Source organism: Artibeus jamaicensis, unplaced genomic scaffold, assembly GCF_021234435.1.
Source record: "Artibeus jamaicensis isolate MK-2021 breed Jamaican fruit bat unplaced genomic scaffold, CSHL_Jam_final scaffold_474, whole genome shotgun sequence".
NCBI lineage: Eukaryota > Metazoa > Chordata > Mammalia > Chiroptera > Phyllostomidae > Artibeus > Artibeus jamaicensis.
In genome coordinates, this window is record NW_026522046.1 from 47,958,832 (window position 1) to 47,976,021 (window position 17,190).

Sequence of the window (17,190 nt, forward strand, 5' to 3'; positions counted from 1 at the left end):
AGTAATTTCTCGATTTTAATTTTCATATGGCAATATCAATAAAGAACCCACATAAAGAAAAGCTCTCTGGGAGTTCCCAATTAATTTTAAGTGTGTGAAGGTGTCCTGAGATGAAGAAGTTCAAAAACTACTGCTCCAGCAGAAGAAGAGGTGGAAGGAGGGCAAAACTGGCTGGAGAGACTGGAGCGGCGGCTGCCAGAGCGAGGAGGGTTCAGGACCTGAGCCTGGTGGTGGAGTGTGGTTCGAGGCGGGGAAGTGGAAGGGAGGCGACCAGGAGAGGTCGAGAGCTTTTGACGGGGCAGCTCAGTAAACTTTTTTTTTCTAATAAAAAAGTTTGTATGTAGAGAATAAGCCCACAAATACAAAAAGCTTAAAGGAAAATACTGGCACAAATAGGCCCGGGCTAGTGTAGCTCCATGGATTGAGCGCAGGCCTTTGAACCAAAGCATCGCCGTTCGATTCCCAGTCAGGGCACATGCTTGGGTTGCAGGCCAGGTCCCCAGTATGGGGTGTGCGAGAGGCAACCACACCCTGATGTTCACTCCCTCTCTTTCTCCCTCCCTTCCCCATCTCTCTAAAATAAATAAAATCTTCTAAAAAATGCTGGCACAAATGGCCTCTTTTCATGCGTATATAATAACGGTAAAAGCACCTCCTCTCCCTGCTTCTGATGTATATAAACAAACCAGAACATGTGGGCAATGGTCATGAATGCTGGCTTCCACACCGTGGCCACCCCGGCTGGAAAGGAGCATCAGGAGGGAGCATCCTCTCCCCTCCACCCTTAGCCAGGCCCCCTTCAGCCAGCATCTCTCGGATCCCACTCAATATCTTTCTAAGGATTCAGCTCCACACACCTTTTAAATCAGAGGCATTTATAGGAGCAGGACAGAGGAACAGACATGGCCACCCAGCAAAGAAAATCCCCGGAGGTAAAAGCCTTTACTGAAAGTACAATGCCAAAGTACTGTAGTGCCCAACTTGAAAACGAGTGGAGCCTCTGCTTCGCACCTGTGCCGGGAACATCCCTGCTTTCTGCTTCACCCCAGTGTGGGCCTGGCAGGAAGGGACCTGTGGCAGTCGGGCTGACCGTGGGAAAACGGGAAGGCCGAGGAGGGCACATCCTTCAGTGCCACTGCAGGTGCCCCGGCAACCCTGCCACCACCACCTTCTAGCACCCGGGGACAGGCTGCTTACTCCTCCTGGCCAAGCACCTACCCCCCTCAGTGATGCCAGGCCTGGGGGAGCCCACACCAAGGTGAAGTGACCTTTTTAGTGAGGCTGACCACTTTCACTTGGATTATTTGAACCCCAAGACCCTCATCACCACCACTATTTGTACCGAGAACACCATGACTCCAAATCTAGTAACTTCAGAACAATGAAGACATAAAATGACAGCCTCCTAAACATTATTTGGCTTACAATTTATTTTTCCTCTACTTCCAAAAATGTGTAATACAGGCACTTCATACATTTTTATTACTATTATGAACACATAAAGCTTTCACTAAGACATTGATTTTCTAACATTTTGGCCTTGAAACTCTTTTATACTAAAAAATTATTGAGGATCCCAAAAAGCTTACCTTAAAAAATTCTTTAAAAAAATTTTAAGATAAAAAACAACAAAAACACATAAACCATTAGCCATTAAAGGGACATCATTAAATGTCACACAGCCACTGGAAAGGTACACTGCACACTTATGGAGAATGAGAGTAAAAAGGGGAACTAATGTCTCCGCCATCCTTTCGAAAGTCATCTGTACCTGCAGACCCTGTGAAGAGGTCGCGACGACCCCCGGGACTGCCGACTGCACTGCGGGAACCTCTGCACTAGGGAGAGAACAGGTTAAAAACTCTCATGGCTTCACTCTGCCTCTTGTAGATCTACAAGAAAATAACTGATACATTTTATTCAAGAAGTGGTAGCTCATACTTTGATTTCCATTTCCCTAATGACTAATGCATGGAACCTTTTCTCAGGTGCTTATTGGCCATTTTTATATCTTCTTCAGAGAAACACTCACTCATGTCTTTTGCTCACTTTTTAATTGGGATCTTTACTTTCGCTGTGCGACTGCCAGGGCTCTCACATCTAATTATTTGTTGTAAGTGGGTGAAAGCACTTCAAATCCGGGATGCATCTGGTCCTCCCCCACCACCGAACTGAAGACAGAACGCAGCCTTCCAGATGACGCAAACAGCGACAGAGAAGTTGAGAGATTATAGAATCAATTGGCAACAAGACTATAGAATACCTACCTTCATTTTTGCCTTAAATTTCAAATCCAGGATTAGATCAAAGTTAATAAAATAATTTTTTATAAAATGTGTAACATTTAGTGAAGTGCTATGCTGGGTGTCTCAACATGCTCACGGCAGCCCTACAAGGCAAGAACTGAAACCCACCCCAGTTTACAGACGAGGAAACCGGCACGGGAAAGTTGAAGAGTCGGTCACACAATCAGTAGCTGAGCAGTTTGGCTCCGGAATTCGTGCTCTCAATCCCTCTGCTATTCTGCCTCTCGACCATGAAATAACAACAAACCTTGCCTGGGTGCCTAAACCAAAGGCCTTTTAGAAAATGTTCATAGCTACATTTTGTCATGTCGCTTTCAAATTCCAACTCCCACAGTCTGCACAAATCTTGTAAATAATTCTCAGTTCTAGAACTTGCCTCTTTAATAGGGTTTAGGAATGTCACAAAGCAAGCCCCAAACCAGATGGGTGACTGTCATTGTATCATCCCAATTTAGACCTCTGCTAACATTTGAATCAGACAGAAACTGTTCAGGATATTCTGACTCAGCATTCTAGTTCCGAGAACATCTGGGTTGCATATTGGCTGCAATTATAAGAGGCTGGAGTTACCACCGAGGCCAGGGCCTAAAGGCCCATCCAGTTCAAACCCATAATTTACAGTGTAACTATATACTGGCTAATGGCTTTGTAAACTGAATCACAAACTTGAGAAGAAATCTAGAAGGTAATGTATTTTATAACAAATCCAATATAAACACGATGCTCAAGTTTACAGATTTCATTTTCTGAGCAATAATTGCCAGTATAACTGCCAAATGTATCTAGCATGGCTGCAACCGCCTAGACTTACGGGACCTCAGAATTTGAAGAAACTTCAGGCTAGCTCTAGAACATCCTTTTATATAAACAGTTCCTGCTCCTAGAATTAAAAGGCATACTAAATCCCTGAAATGCGCCTACCTGGTAAATGCTCATTTACGCCAAATATCATTTTAGAATGTTATGATGTTCCCGTTTATTTTTGTGGTAATGCAAAAAAAAAATTTTTTTTTAATTTCCCTGACTGGTGTGACTCAGTGGGTCCAGTGTCATCCCACTAACTGAAAGGTCACAAGTTCATTCCCAGTTAGGGCACATGCCTCAGTTACTGGCTGGGGGCACAAGAAAAGCAACCAGTGTTTCTCCCACACATCAATGTTCTTCTCCCTCTCTTTCACCCTCCCTTCCCCTCCCTCTCTTAAATAAATAGATATATAAATAAATCTATAAAGGGGCTTCTTGCCTCTTTAAAAAAAAAGAATGTTTTAACTTAAGCTCAGCTACCCAATATGCCGTTTGTAATGTTTTTATTATTACTACACATGTAGCAAAAGTGAGGTGCTGTTTTCTATAACATGAGGGTATGTCCCATTTATCTCACAGAATGAACTCGGCTTCACACAATCCAGAAGCTAGAAGAGTTCCCTGGCTAGGAAAATGGGTATCATTTCCACTGATATTAAGGAAAATCAGTTGATTCCTTGGGCTAGCCTTAACTATGATGTCATTTCTGCCAGAGCAAAAGGCTACAAAATCTACCCCACTATCTACATGTTCAAATGATTTATTTCACTAGAGTTGAGACAGTCCACACACAGAACATTAGTATAAACAAGTTTAAGTCACAAGAGAGATATAAAACCCTTCCCAGTTATAACAGGATTATGAAATTAAGAACTGTAAATCAAGGAGACCTCCTAAATGATGGAAAGGGTTACAAAAGTCTGGGCGTGCGTGGGAGTCTCGGGGGGAAAGTGACTGACAGCTGGGGCAGGGGCCCCACCTCCCTGACGTCAGTCTGGCCTGGAAGGGCAAGCCACAGACAGGCTGGAGGGGCACAAGGAAGAGCGCAGAGGAAGCTCTGGGTTGAGGGAATGAGGGTGAGGGCAAATGCGTGCGAGAAAAGGACCACACTTGGAGGTGCGGGTGCCCGGAGTCAGGAAAGCCAAGGCACAGGTAGAAGAGAAGAGGAAGACACTAGGAAGGCTGACAGGGACAGTGCACAGAGCAATCTTCAGACTGTGCCTAAAAATTCATATTTTACCCTGCGAGGCAGCAATTCTTCCCATGGCCCCTGCACGGTCAAAGTCATATTCAGACATTATTTCCCCTTCCACGGCGTTCCCATCAGCACCGATACAAAAACGAGGGTGGGTAAAACCGCTGCCACCTTAGCAGCGGCACCAAACTGTACTGGCGGGCACTGCATTCTCCACCACCACACATTCACCGAAAAAAAAGTTTCACTTCAGAATATTCTGGAGTCGTCATCAAAAAGTATCACTTCACTGAATCTCAGCTCGAGTCTCTGGGTTGCACGTCTGTGACCAAGGGGAAGCGGACATAAAGCACTGCTAGGGCGTGACAACTACAACTGACGTCAAGAAAGCACACGTGTGCAGATGGGCTGCCAGCTGAACGAGCCACTTTTCATGGGACACAATTTCTATCTGGCAGACAGCATCAGAAGAACTACAGTTGGTTATTCAAACTTGAGTGTCTGGGAGATGCTGTCTCATAAATGAAGTGAACCTGTTGCTTCAAGAAAAACAACTCACGGTCCTGGATACTAATGGTAAAATTTGAGATTTTGAGTGAAAATTAGAAATTTGGAAAACTTGTATCTGCCACTGTGAGCTAGACTACTTCCCAACACTTTGAGAATTTTCTAATAAGGCAAGTGGAAGTGGGGATATAAATAGGATTTTGTGACATTGTTTTATCAAATGTATCAACATTTACAAGATCTACATAACTCAGCAAACCAGTATTTTCCAAATAACCAACCAATACATGTTGCCAAAAATCACAGGGGTAAAATATCCATTCGAATTGCAAGATGGATCAATAGATTTTATTTTAACAGAGTAGGAAAAGTTCACTAATGTGAGTTTAGATTCCACATTGCAACTAACCCTGAAACAAATGATTAGGGTCAAATTTTGGTATAGTGTCAAAGAATAACAATTTTCAGAAAATGCCATGAAAGACTCCCGTTTTCTCCCACCGTGTATCTGTAATAAGGCCAGATCTTCTTCAAGTCCTTCAACCCAAACCTCCTGCAGCAGACTGGCTACTGCAGGGGCAGCTATGCGGATCCAGCTGCCAGACACTAAAGAAACTTGTAAAGATGTTCAACAATGCCACTCTGCTCACTAAATGTTTTTTGTTTTATAAAACATCTCTCATAAAAAACTGTTACTTGTGTAAGCATGTAATGGGTTCATTACAGATAATTTAAATAAGTTAAAAATAAATTAATAAATATTTTGTAAAATTCCCCATTTTAATTTTTTTAAAGATTTTATTTATTTATTTTTAAAGAGGGAGAAAGGGGGGAGACAGAAAGGGAGAGAAACATCAATGTGTGGTTGCCTTTCACGTGCCCCCTACCGAGGACCTGACCTGAAACCCAGGCATGTGTTCTGAATGAGAATTGAACCTGCGACCCTTTAGTTCTCAGCCCAAGCTCAATCCACTGAGCTACCCCAGCCAGGTCCATTTTAATTTCTAATACGGCAAACAAACTTCAAAAATGCACACAAAGAAAAGCTCCTTTAGGTCCTCAATAACATTTAAGAGTCCTGATACCACAGTGTGAAAGAGCGGCCATAGGAGATGAACCACGGGGTAAGACTTTACCGCGAGGCAGCACCTGAACAAATACACTTCTCTGACAACAAGCGGTAAAACCGAACGGATTTAGGAAAACCAGACCAGTCAGGAAGCAGCAGCCAGTAACAGCAAAGGGGTGAAGTGAAAATGAAGACTGGACTAATAATGGGGATAGAAAGAAAGGGATGAATGCAAAAGACATTTCAGAGGCAGATGGACAGAATCTAGCAACCGGCTTCAGAATCAAGGAGAATCAAGAGTTTTGGCTAATTGTCACTGCCTGGGGACCTATCTGGTGTATGAGTCTATTCAATACAGTCATACACTGCTTTACAACAGGGATATCCCTGAGAAGCGAGTCATCAGGCGAGTCTGTCGTGGTACAAACATCACAGAGAGCGTAACACAAACCTTCGATGGCACACAGTCGGCTGCACGCCCGGGCTGGGCGGGACTGTCTGTCTGCGCGACTCCCAGGCTCTGAGCCGGTACGACACGCTTGTGTGCAAACCACCCAGGAGTAAATCGAGCACAAGAGAACACAGTGCAGTCGAGAGCCTCACGAACACGAAATGCATGAGGCCCACCCAGCAAGGTATACAGCTGTACGGCACACAGCTGTTCAGTGAGTAGAAAGAGCATGCTCCAGGATGATGACAAACAGCTCAGGGAGTATGCAGCAGTAACGTAGTTGTCTGTGTCGCCATCAGGATGATGCGCTATACGTGTCGGACGCGCCGCGCTTTCCCATGACTGACTAGCAGCACAGCAGGTTCATTTACACCATCAGCACCACAGACTGCATTGCGCCATGACGTCGCTGGGTGAGAGGAATTTTTCAGCTGCCATACATGAGGTCCATCACTGACCAAAACGTCACGATGCTCTGCGTGGCCGTGTGTAGATATCTAGATACTCTGTAATCAGAGTCTGAGTTCTAATAGCAGTTGTCTGACACTAACTGGATGTCCTACAATTCAGTTCAGTTCAGTTCTGACACTAACGACCCAGAGTCAATGGAGAGTCCGGACGGTAAGGGCTCAGGCCCACCTGATGTCAGCTACACGTCAGCTACAGTAACTTCAAGGTTCCAGCACTTCTGCCAGGCAGACCACAAACCTGAGGCATCCCGCAACAGGTACCCCCAGGTTCAATAATTGATTACAGAGGTGTCAAAATCATTTTTACTGGGGCCCCATCAGCCTCGCAGTTGCCTTCAAAGGGCTGAATGTAATTTTAGGACTGTATAAATGTAACTACTCCTTAACAGTTAAACAAGAGCTCAGTGCTGCTGCTGGGCAGAAACAAGGTGCCAGGCCAGAGAAAATGAGGTAGAGGACTGGACTGGGCCCTTGGACCTTGTGTTTGCCCCCTGTCCTCTAGAGAGAGTGTACAAACCGGGCCCCTTGTCTTCAGGGTTTTTATCTGTTTTCTAAAGGCAGGAATTTTAGGGGAGGTCTCAGGGGAGAATCTGAATAGAATATTAATCAGCTTTCCAGGTGTGTCCTTTAATATGCTGATGCACCATAATGAGCACACAGTCAACCTCTGGTCAGTTTCACGGTCAAAGGTCACTAAAGAGGGACTGGGACCAAGGCAGGTCTGCCCCAGTAGAGTCTGGAATGTGTAAGGTAAGACCTTTTGATTTATTATCTGGCTGTAAACTGTTCAGCCAGCTTGTTCCGCTATCTGTCTCAGTTTCCCCGTTGCACTTGCCAAGGAGCTTTCCCAGCTTGGACTGCCACAGGCAACAGAAACAAAGACACCCAACGTGGGCTGCTCTTCAAAGGAACATGGCTGTTAGAGGAATACGTGAGAGCCAACAAGGAGAGAGCACAGCATCCAGTGAGACAAACCTGAGCAGATATGACGAAAGGAGTGGAGGGCAGGAGGAAGACAAAGGGGATAGAGAATGAGCGTAACTCAGACTGGGGCTCTCAGATGGACCCCAAACACTTTTCCACGTGTCTACAAGGCCCAGCATAGTCTGCACTTAACCTCCTCTCTACCTTCCTCTGGACAGCTCGGTGGCTTTCTTTGTGAACATACTAGGCTCCTTTATGCCCAGGCCCTGCTTGAATGCTGGCCTCTCCTCCTGAAAACAACTTCTCTCCCTTCCCTGATGAACTCCTACCCATAGAGCAGACCCCAGGCAAACGCCACTTCTTCCCTGGACTCAGGAACAAAATGAGGTCCTCTTGAATGCTTCCTTCACAGTGCTTACAAAAGCCTGGGTCATTTACTTATGTGATGGGGCAGGAATGTACATCTGTCCCAGTAAAATACGGAGTGAGGACAGTGACCTGTTACTACTGGCCTCGCTCCTACTGCACCCAGCAGTCAGGCAGGACACAGTTGTGGCTCAGCTGAAGAATGAAGCCCAAGAAAATGGCACAAAGTCTCAGAGAAACCAGAAAAGTACAGCACCTAGAACCAGGGAAAAGGGACACACCTCCTCTTTCTCCCATTTATCTCAAAAAGCAAAGAGTAAATGTGGGCGAGACAGATTTACAAGCGCTACCTGGGAAGTGGGCAGGTAGCCCCAACAAGAGGCAGATTCACTGCTGGCAGCCAAGGTCTCGGGGAGAAGCAGGGAGGCTTGAGAAAGGATACAAATTTGGTTCGATGTCTATGAGGGAGGGAAAGAAAGCAGAGGAGGAGTATGTGGCAGAACACAGCTAACTAGGTAATGACAAAAGTTCACCTCCCTATGGTTTTCTTCAGCTGTTAGCAGCACAAACCCAGGAAACAGAACACAGAGAGCAGAGCTGGTCTAGCGATGCAGTGCTGCAGGGTAGAAACGCAGGACAAGAGAATAAGGCAAGGGCTGAAATCATCTGCTCTGGGGTCCCAGCTGCAAATGGAAAGTGAATTAGGAGGAAACTGACAATCTGTGATAAAAGCAAGAAGGTCCAGGAACTGGAGTTTCTAGAGGAAACTGCTGTACTCAGAACATGTGAAATAAATTACACTGCAGATATGTAACGTAAAAAAATTGGTCCAATGTATTTTTTCAAGATCCCGTAAGCCCTCTCACCCACTGTTATCAGTGTCTTAGAACAAAAAATTAAAGAGTTAAAAATAGGCTCATGCCCTTCCAAAAAAGGTCAAGTTGCTATCTTTCCTGAAGTCCAATAAAAAGCAAAGCGAATGGCTGCAAAAAGAATACCCCCGGCCAGCTGCAACTTTCCCATACTGAGTGCATGTTTTTCCAGCAGTTCCAGATGAACCTGAAACTAAAAAGCGCCCCCCCCCCCCGAGCAAAGAGAGAATGCTGACACACCTCTGGGCACTGGAAAAAATTGTAATTATAGAAGCAGTCAAACTAGCGCAGGCGACGTCCACAGTCATAAGCTACAGGTGATCTAACCACACTACAGGTGAGTCTCCCAAACTTCATTCCATCTAGAGGAATCACAGAATAGTAAAAACATATTTTGTTTTAAAATGAATTAGAAACAACACAAATTCTGTGGGCAGCATGTAGAGTATTTAAATTTAAAAAGCAAACTTTACTGAGGAGAAAGTGCATACAGTTTGGCTGCTGTGGTGTGTCTGCATTGTTTTATTAAAGGCTATCATTAAAGAGCCCTGGCTGGCTGGTTACTCAGTTGGTTAGAGCGTTATCCCCACTCATCAAGGTTGTGGGTTCTGTCCCCAGTCAGGGCATGGAAAGAATCAACCAATGAATGCACAAGTAAGAACAACAAATTGACACTTCTCTTCCCTCCCACTCCCTCCTTCTCTCTATGAAGTAATTAAAAATGTTTATTTAAAAAATAATAAATAAATAAAGGCTATCATTAAAAAAGAGGTCAGCATCAGCCCTTTCCCAACGACCACTGTACATGATCGTGTTGGACATGTGTTTTGCCTGCCCAGCATTCTTTTTATAACTGATCCCACTTTCCTGTCTTTAAATTCCAGTAGTTTAGGTACCGACCTTGCCAACTGGTACAAAAGGTGGACCCAAAGGCCCAGGGCAGCCAATAAGCTCTTCACCCCCCTGTCCATGGGGATTGGTTCAGACGTGATCAAGCCGGGCCAATCAGAACCCTTGGATTGAAAAGGTATGTGAGTCAATACCACTTCCATTTTTCTTCAACACTTTGTGCTTTTGGTGCTTGCAAATGAAAAGCTCAGACAAACACAATTTGAATAAGGAACAATGTGGCACTGAACTCTGTCCTCTCCACTTCGATCTTTTCATTCTCTTCTGGTCACTTTGCTTTCCCGGACCCACCCAACTCCTTAGGATAGCAGACTATTTAAACTAAGCACCGACTTTTTACGACATTGCCAAGAATAAGCCTAGCCCCAAGGGAATTACGCTGTAATTCAATTTCTTGACATTTATAAATTAAAGAGTCTCATGTCAGTAGCTTGAACAGAGCACACTGGAACAGACCTCAAACCACCTCCTACACAGACACACACAATACTGTACACTGTAAATGTCTTTAATACCATTTCTGGTATGAGGTCAAAATGTTATACTCTAGGCATTTGGAAGGAAATTCAAAATATCTTCCTTCCTGTTTGCCCTCAGCTGGAGACCTGACCTGGTTTAAGAGAGGTCAGAGGTGGTGCCCACAAGTAAGTACAAAATGGCCCTTCCAATAAAACTGTGATTACCTAAATTAGATTAAACTTGTGTACCTCTGTGCTTCTTGCTATTCTGATGTTGTTGTCATGTGGAGAATATAATAATAAATTCAGAACCTCTCAGAACCTCCTCAGACAATTGCCAAGAAATAAAAGAGACAAGGCATTACCATAAATACAATTCGGGGAGTGTAACACCTCAACCGGAGGACAGGGGAAGGAAGGAGCAGTGTTTGAGAATACGGATACGAGTATTTCTCAGAGCTCAGGAACAAGAATGCAGCCAGCCCAAGAAAGGACTGGAAGAGAAGGTTCAAAGCCATCAGACACTCGGGCAGTGTTCTCTCTGCTTCTTTCTAGACACCAGCTTTATTCTATGCATCTACAAACCACCCTTCTCACCCCCAGACACAACAGCAGAACGGAAGTGCCTCTAACTCCCCTGTTGTTATCTTATAGCTGGTGAGCATGTCAAGGTCAAATCCCTGTCTCTTGGGCCCATTTCAAATTCTCAGGAAAGGGACACTGATTGGGCTAGGTCAGGTCAAGTCCTCAACCCTGGTTCAGTCCTTGGCGTCTTCTGCAGGCAGGAAGAAATTAGAGGGAAGTGAGTGTGCGGGTTAAGGGACAGTTCAGGGCCTCGCGCTGCGTCAGACAGCGACTCCCCAAGTCCCCGGGGCACGACACCAGCTCTGCACCTTGGCTTTCGCCCCACCCACACTATAAGGAACTGGTCACCAAACCCATCTCAGACTTTTGCTAAGGGTCTAGAGCTTAACAGAATTTAGGAGAATTAAAACGAATTTAAGAGATGACAGGGTAACGAGCATTTACCACTGTTTTGGGGCTTCGTGTCACTAAAGATATGCAAGTTAAAAATAAATGATAAATCCTAGAAATCAAAATTACCTCCTACAAATACAATAGTTGTCTACATGAAAAACCCAAGGAAATGAACAGACCATAAAGGTCTTCGGGGCCGAGACGCTGCCCTGGCTCCAGGCTTGACACTACGGCTGTGCCAGGCCGAACACGTGCTCGAACGTTCACTGAGCCGCTGGGCAGCCCAGAACTTCCCACGCGCAGAACCTTAAATGGGCTGCAGGTGTGTTCAAGGAACTGCTTGGCCTCAGCCTTGGGGGATGATGCCAGCCATTAGTGCTAATTACAAGGCACTAATGCGGTATTAACATTATAGGATATTAAAAATGCTGAGAAACACCGAATAAATGACCAAAACACTACTAGAACTAAGAGTTCTAGCAAGTTGGCTGGGTGCCAAGTAAATCTGTACAAGGCCAATAACCACTTAATAAATGTTCAAAGGCATTGGTAGTAACCAAAAATCCAACTTAAAACTGGCTAAGACTTTTTATAAAATGATGTTTGTCTTTCAATCCTCGCCTGATGATATGTTTGTAGATTTTGGAAAGAGAGGAAGAGGGGCAAAGAGGAAGAGAAAGAAAGACAAAGATCAATTTAAGACAGAAACATCAATTCGTTGCCTTCCATTCGCAATCAGACCTGAGATAGAACCTGCAACACCGAGGTCTGTGTCCTGACTGGGAATCGAACCCGCAGCCTTTTGGTGTAAGGGACAGTACTCCAACCAACTGAGCCACCTGCTCAGGTCTGGCTCGGGCTTTGCTGAGATGGTTTTGGCCAATGCTGCTAAGGGGACAGGAAACAGGCACACATGGCAGAGCAGCGCATTATGAAACCCGCAAATACACTGCAGCACAGTAAGTGAAAAAGGCCACAAAAGGTGGACCTCGGGTTATGAACTGGCGAGAAAACAAAGACTGAGTTCACCCCTCAGACATGCTTTGTTTGATTCACAGCATGTTTATAAAATTTGTGACCCACATACAAATCAGGAGATTTGCTATTAAATCCCTATTTCTAGATTTCCAGTCTCTTAGAACTAGAAAGTGTAGTAACACCAGGCCTACTGGTGTGGCTCAGGGCACTGAGCACCAGCTTGTGAACCAAAGGGTTGCTGGTTCGATTCCCAGTCAGGGCACATGCTTGAGTTCCAGGCCATGTTCCCAGTAGGGGGTGTGTGAGAGGCAACCACACATTGATGTTTCTCTCCCTCTCTTTTCCCACCCTTCCCTGCTAACTAAAAAAAATAAATAAAATCACGCCCTGGCTGGCATAGCTCAGTGGATTGAGCGCGGGCCTGTGAACCAGAGTATCGCGGTTCGATTCCCAGTCAGGGCACATGCCTGGGTTGCAGGCCAGTTCCCAGCAGGGGACGCATGAGAGGCAACCATACATTGATATTTCTCTCCCACTCTTTCTCCTTCCCTTCCCCTCTCTCAAAAAATAAATAAATAAAATATTTTTTAAAATAAATAAATAAATAAAATCTTTAGGGGAGGGGTGAAGAGCCCTGGCTGGCATGGCTCAGTGAATTGGGCGCCAGAGGGCAGAGCGGGAGGTCACCAGTTCAATTCCCAGTCGGGGGCACATGCCTGGGTTGCAGGTGAGGTCCCCAGTGGGGGGTGCCTGTGAGAGGCAGCTACACACTGATGTTTCTCTCCCTCTCTTTCTCCCTCCCTTCCCCTCTCTAGAAATAAATAGTACAATAAAACAAAGTTTTCAAGAAAAGAAAGTGTAGTAACACCAGGCTGTGTGTTTCCACGGCCACAGACGTCTGGGCTGACTGGCCCAGCCTGGCCCACCCGTGGGGCCTTCTTCAGCGCCCGGAGTCCCTAACTTGCCTTCACGTCCCCCAGACTAAGTGCCTTCACGCACCTAACCTGCTGGGGCATTTCTGCTGGCGGACCCATCACAGGGCAGGAACAGTCATTATCGCTGGGTAGTGAGATTCAGGGTAAACTGTTTTCCTTTCCCTGTCTATTTTCAAAAGTTTTCTTCAATAAATGTGTATTGCTGTGTTATAAGAAATTTTTAAATTAGCAAATCGCAACTGCAATATCACTCCATCTAATGAGATCAAAACAACCAACGATAACTGATGACTGTGGTTTACAACTGATGGAACTAAGGAATGACGTGAGGTGACAATTACTGCAGCGTTTCACGCCCCTTGACACTGACACAGCAGACTGAACAGACAATAGCAGCATTTTACAAGTCAGATCTTTCTCAAACTGGATAGCTTTTTAAAAAAAGATTTATTTTTATAGACAGGGGAAGGGAGAGAGAAAGAGAGACAGAGGAACATCAATTCGAGAGAGAAACATCGATTGGTTGAAGGCAACCACTCCCTGACTGGGAATCGAACCAGCGACCTTCACTCTCAAAGGACAACACCCAACCAACTGAACCTCACTGACCAGGGCTCTGAATAGCTTTTATAGACACTCGATTCATAAAGCAGCTATTTTAAAAATTCATTTCCATATTTTAATGTTTTGTTCACCAAGAAATGTAAACAGAAGAGCTATCCTATTCATAACATCACCTAACTTAATATTTAAAAAGTTAAATAATTCCTCATGTTTATTTTATTTATTTGATAAATAATAATAGTATTTCATGAAGTCCTCTTTGCCCCAGAAACTCAAGAAGTCTGCATGAATCACCATGCATCTCACCCCACCTCCCAGACCCCGAAGAGTGAGCCGCAGGAGATGGAGACAAGGCTGGACAGGACGCCGCACCCACAGGGAACTGAGGCGCAGGCTTGGACCGCCCGCGCTCCTGCCCTCCTCCGACCCACTCCCACGTGACGTCCAGAGTGCTCTTCTGAAACAGAAGTAAACCCTGGGACTCCGCTGCTGAAAACTCCCATTAGCTTCCAACTCCACGAACTCTCAGTACAAGCCCCCGGGGCTCTTCTCCTCTCTTCCCCACCGTTTCCTCCGTGTGCACAGCGCTTGGGCGACTGGCCTCCTGACCTTCGGGTCCTCAAATACTGACCTATTTTTTGCACAGTCCTAGGTCCGGGGAAAAGGCAGGAAGCAGCAGAGACGAAACTCCCTGCCCATGGAACTCAGGTCCCAGGTACCCCTCTAGACTTCTCCTCCTCAGTCTCCCTCGCTGCTTGAAGAACATGACAGCAACCACTGTGATGGCTGGATCTGAGCATCTGAAATAGCGGGGACTACCTAAGAAAACGTATTATCATTTACTGATTTTATGTAATATTAATTACTGGCAATTCATATGAATTAATATTTATAATTGTCATTTATAAATGATAGAAGAGAAATAAAGGAAGAGGTCTTTTACTCATTGAAACTTACTCTATACCAGGAATGGTATGGGTGTTTTGGGTCAATTTTTCAAGATTTCTCTCATTGCTAATAAGTTTTTTTTAATTGTTGTATTCTTTCCATTGCTACTTATTCCTCTTATATCTCCCTCCCCCCGCAACTGCTACATGCTACAATGTTGTCCGTGTCCATGAGTCCTTTTTCCTTTCTGCTCAATCCCTCCACTTGCTACACAGCTTTTATATGTCAATGACCAAAACGTTACACTCCAGTTCTGCAAGAATGGAGCAGCTGAGTTTCCAATCATTCCCAAAACTGAATTACTTTCTTCTAAAATCTATTATTTCAAGTTTATAGCAGAAATGACTTGATTTTCATAAATCAATGGATCCACAATGAACAGATTTACAGAAAATGCACAGGAGTGGTGTGCGTGTTTATACAGCGGCCTCTAACACATCACACTGCTCCTGCTAGAACAGTAAGACTGCTCGGGACATCTGTCTTGGAGAGAACTGGCCCTGTCCATTCACATGCACACACACACATAAGAACCAGTGTCACCTTAACCAGGCTGGGTAAAGCACGGAACTAAAAGCCAGTTGACTTCCTTCATTTCTATGCACTGTATCCACCTGTCTGGCATGCTCGGCACTAGACACCAGAAGGACTTGCAGACAAAACATGAAGGTAAACAAAACCCCCACTGGCGGCAGCAGGGGATCAAAAGCACTGCCCTGCTGTACTAAGGAGAGGACGTTTAATTTTAACCACTAAGGATTAAAACGAAATCTTTGACCGACTACTATTGCCTTGTTATTGTCATTCAAATTCAGCTGAATCCAAAGCTCCATCACATCTCGCAGTTCCACTCTGGCTCTCCCACTCTGGTGGGCGTGGAATGTACTCAGTACCTGTTGGCACTGGCTTGCGCTGCACAACCTGCGCTGCACAACCATAAGCATGGGTTTTGGTGACAATCTTAACTGAGCCAGTAGTCCTACCTCACGGGGCGGCACAAACTCAGGCCAGGGAGCTGAAGCCAGACAATTTCACCAACGCATCTCACCCATGAGTCATACTGTTACCTCACTGCCAGTCACTAATTCTACCAGAAAAAGATCAGGAAAGCACTGGTGCTTAAAAGTCACCTTGCCTGTAGTTAGAGGACTATAAATACCAGTAACAAAACTTTAATGATAGTCAAGCATCATTTATTAATAGAAGATTTTTTTAAAGATCAATTATTAACAGACAACTATTTATTAACGAGTCTTTTTCGGGATGACCTCCCAATGGATCTGTGACATCGCTCTGTAGTGAGGCCTCCACGTTCCTGAAGTGCACTCCCACAGACATTTAAATCTCCAAACTGGCCAAGGCAGAGATGCTGCCACGCGCCGCCTCCGCCCCCCACCCCATCTCCCCAGTCACACTTCTGTACGGGGCCTCCCGTCTGCAAGGCAAGGCTGTCCACACCCTGCACTCCATCCGCACCCCCGGGACAGGGGGACGGACAACCAGTGCTTTGAGAGATGACTACTGAACAGTAGGAGAAGCCTATGTTTGAGCTAACTTACGTGACCAACTCCTCAAGTAACAGGGATACAAATTTGTGCACAACCTAATTTATAAAATAATACTTATCAGGGAACCTCTAGGTTGTTCCAAAACAGCTATCAGGAATGTACAAAGTAGCCCAATCCCTACCAAGCATGCCTAGGCAACAGGCGGCCCAGCACTGTGGCCAAGAGTTTTGGGCCCTAGAGTTCAAATCCGTGCGGCTACTTGCTGGCTCCCCAAGTGACTTCACTGCAGGTACTTCAGTTTCCAAGGTTCGTTAATCTAAAGTATGAGAGTTTTATGAAGGTTGAGTTAACTGTAACAAGATCTGGTAAATGTTAGCTATCACTATTACAGATGTATGAATTTTCTGACTTTCCACATCACACTACTAAACAGGTTACATTAATACCCATTCTTCCATCCTGGATGGTGTGGCTCAACGGAATGAGTGCCAGCCTGTGAACCAAAGGATTGCCAATTAGATTCCCACTCAGGGAACATGCCTGGGTCATGGGCCACATCCCAGGTAAGGGACATGCGGGAGGCAACTGCACACTGATATCTCTCTACCTCTCTTCCTTTTTCCCTTTCTTCTTCACTCCTGCTCTAAAAATAAATAAATAAAATTTTTAAACAAAACAAACATTCTTCCGCCTAAAAACGATTCACTAGGTTTGTCACTAGTTAAAAAATCACTCCAAAAAATGAGGGCGGAGAGAAACCAAACTCTCGTGCACCACTGTAAGAGTGTAAAACTGCCACAACCTTTCTAAATGGTAAATTGGAAACACATATCAAAACCCCTGGGAGGTTTCAGTCAAAAACTTCACAGCGTAGGGCCCGCATATCTGAGAGATACACACACATTATGACTTACCATTAGTCACATCCGAATGCAAACACGCAGCTAG

At 45.1% G+C, this 17,190-nt stretch overlaps 1 protein-coding gene across 6 annotated transcripts in view; it reads right to left on the reverse strand.

Annotated features, from left to right (window-relative positions):
* ITSN1 (intersectin 1) overlaps window positions 1-17,190 on the reverse strand; it is a 169,997-nt gene that overhangs the window by 148,436 nt on the left and 4,371 nt on the right. Inside the window, exon 3 of one of the 6 annotated variants that reach the window (XM_053657687.1) lies at window positions 14,418-14,586. The exons of the other annotated variants lie outside the window; for them this stretch is intronic. The gene's annotated coding sequence lies outside the window, so the exon portion shown is untranslated. The remainder of the gene's footprint in view (window positions 1-14,417; window positions 14,587-17,190) is intronic. 6 annotated transcript variants of the gene reach the window in all.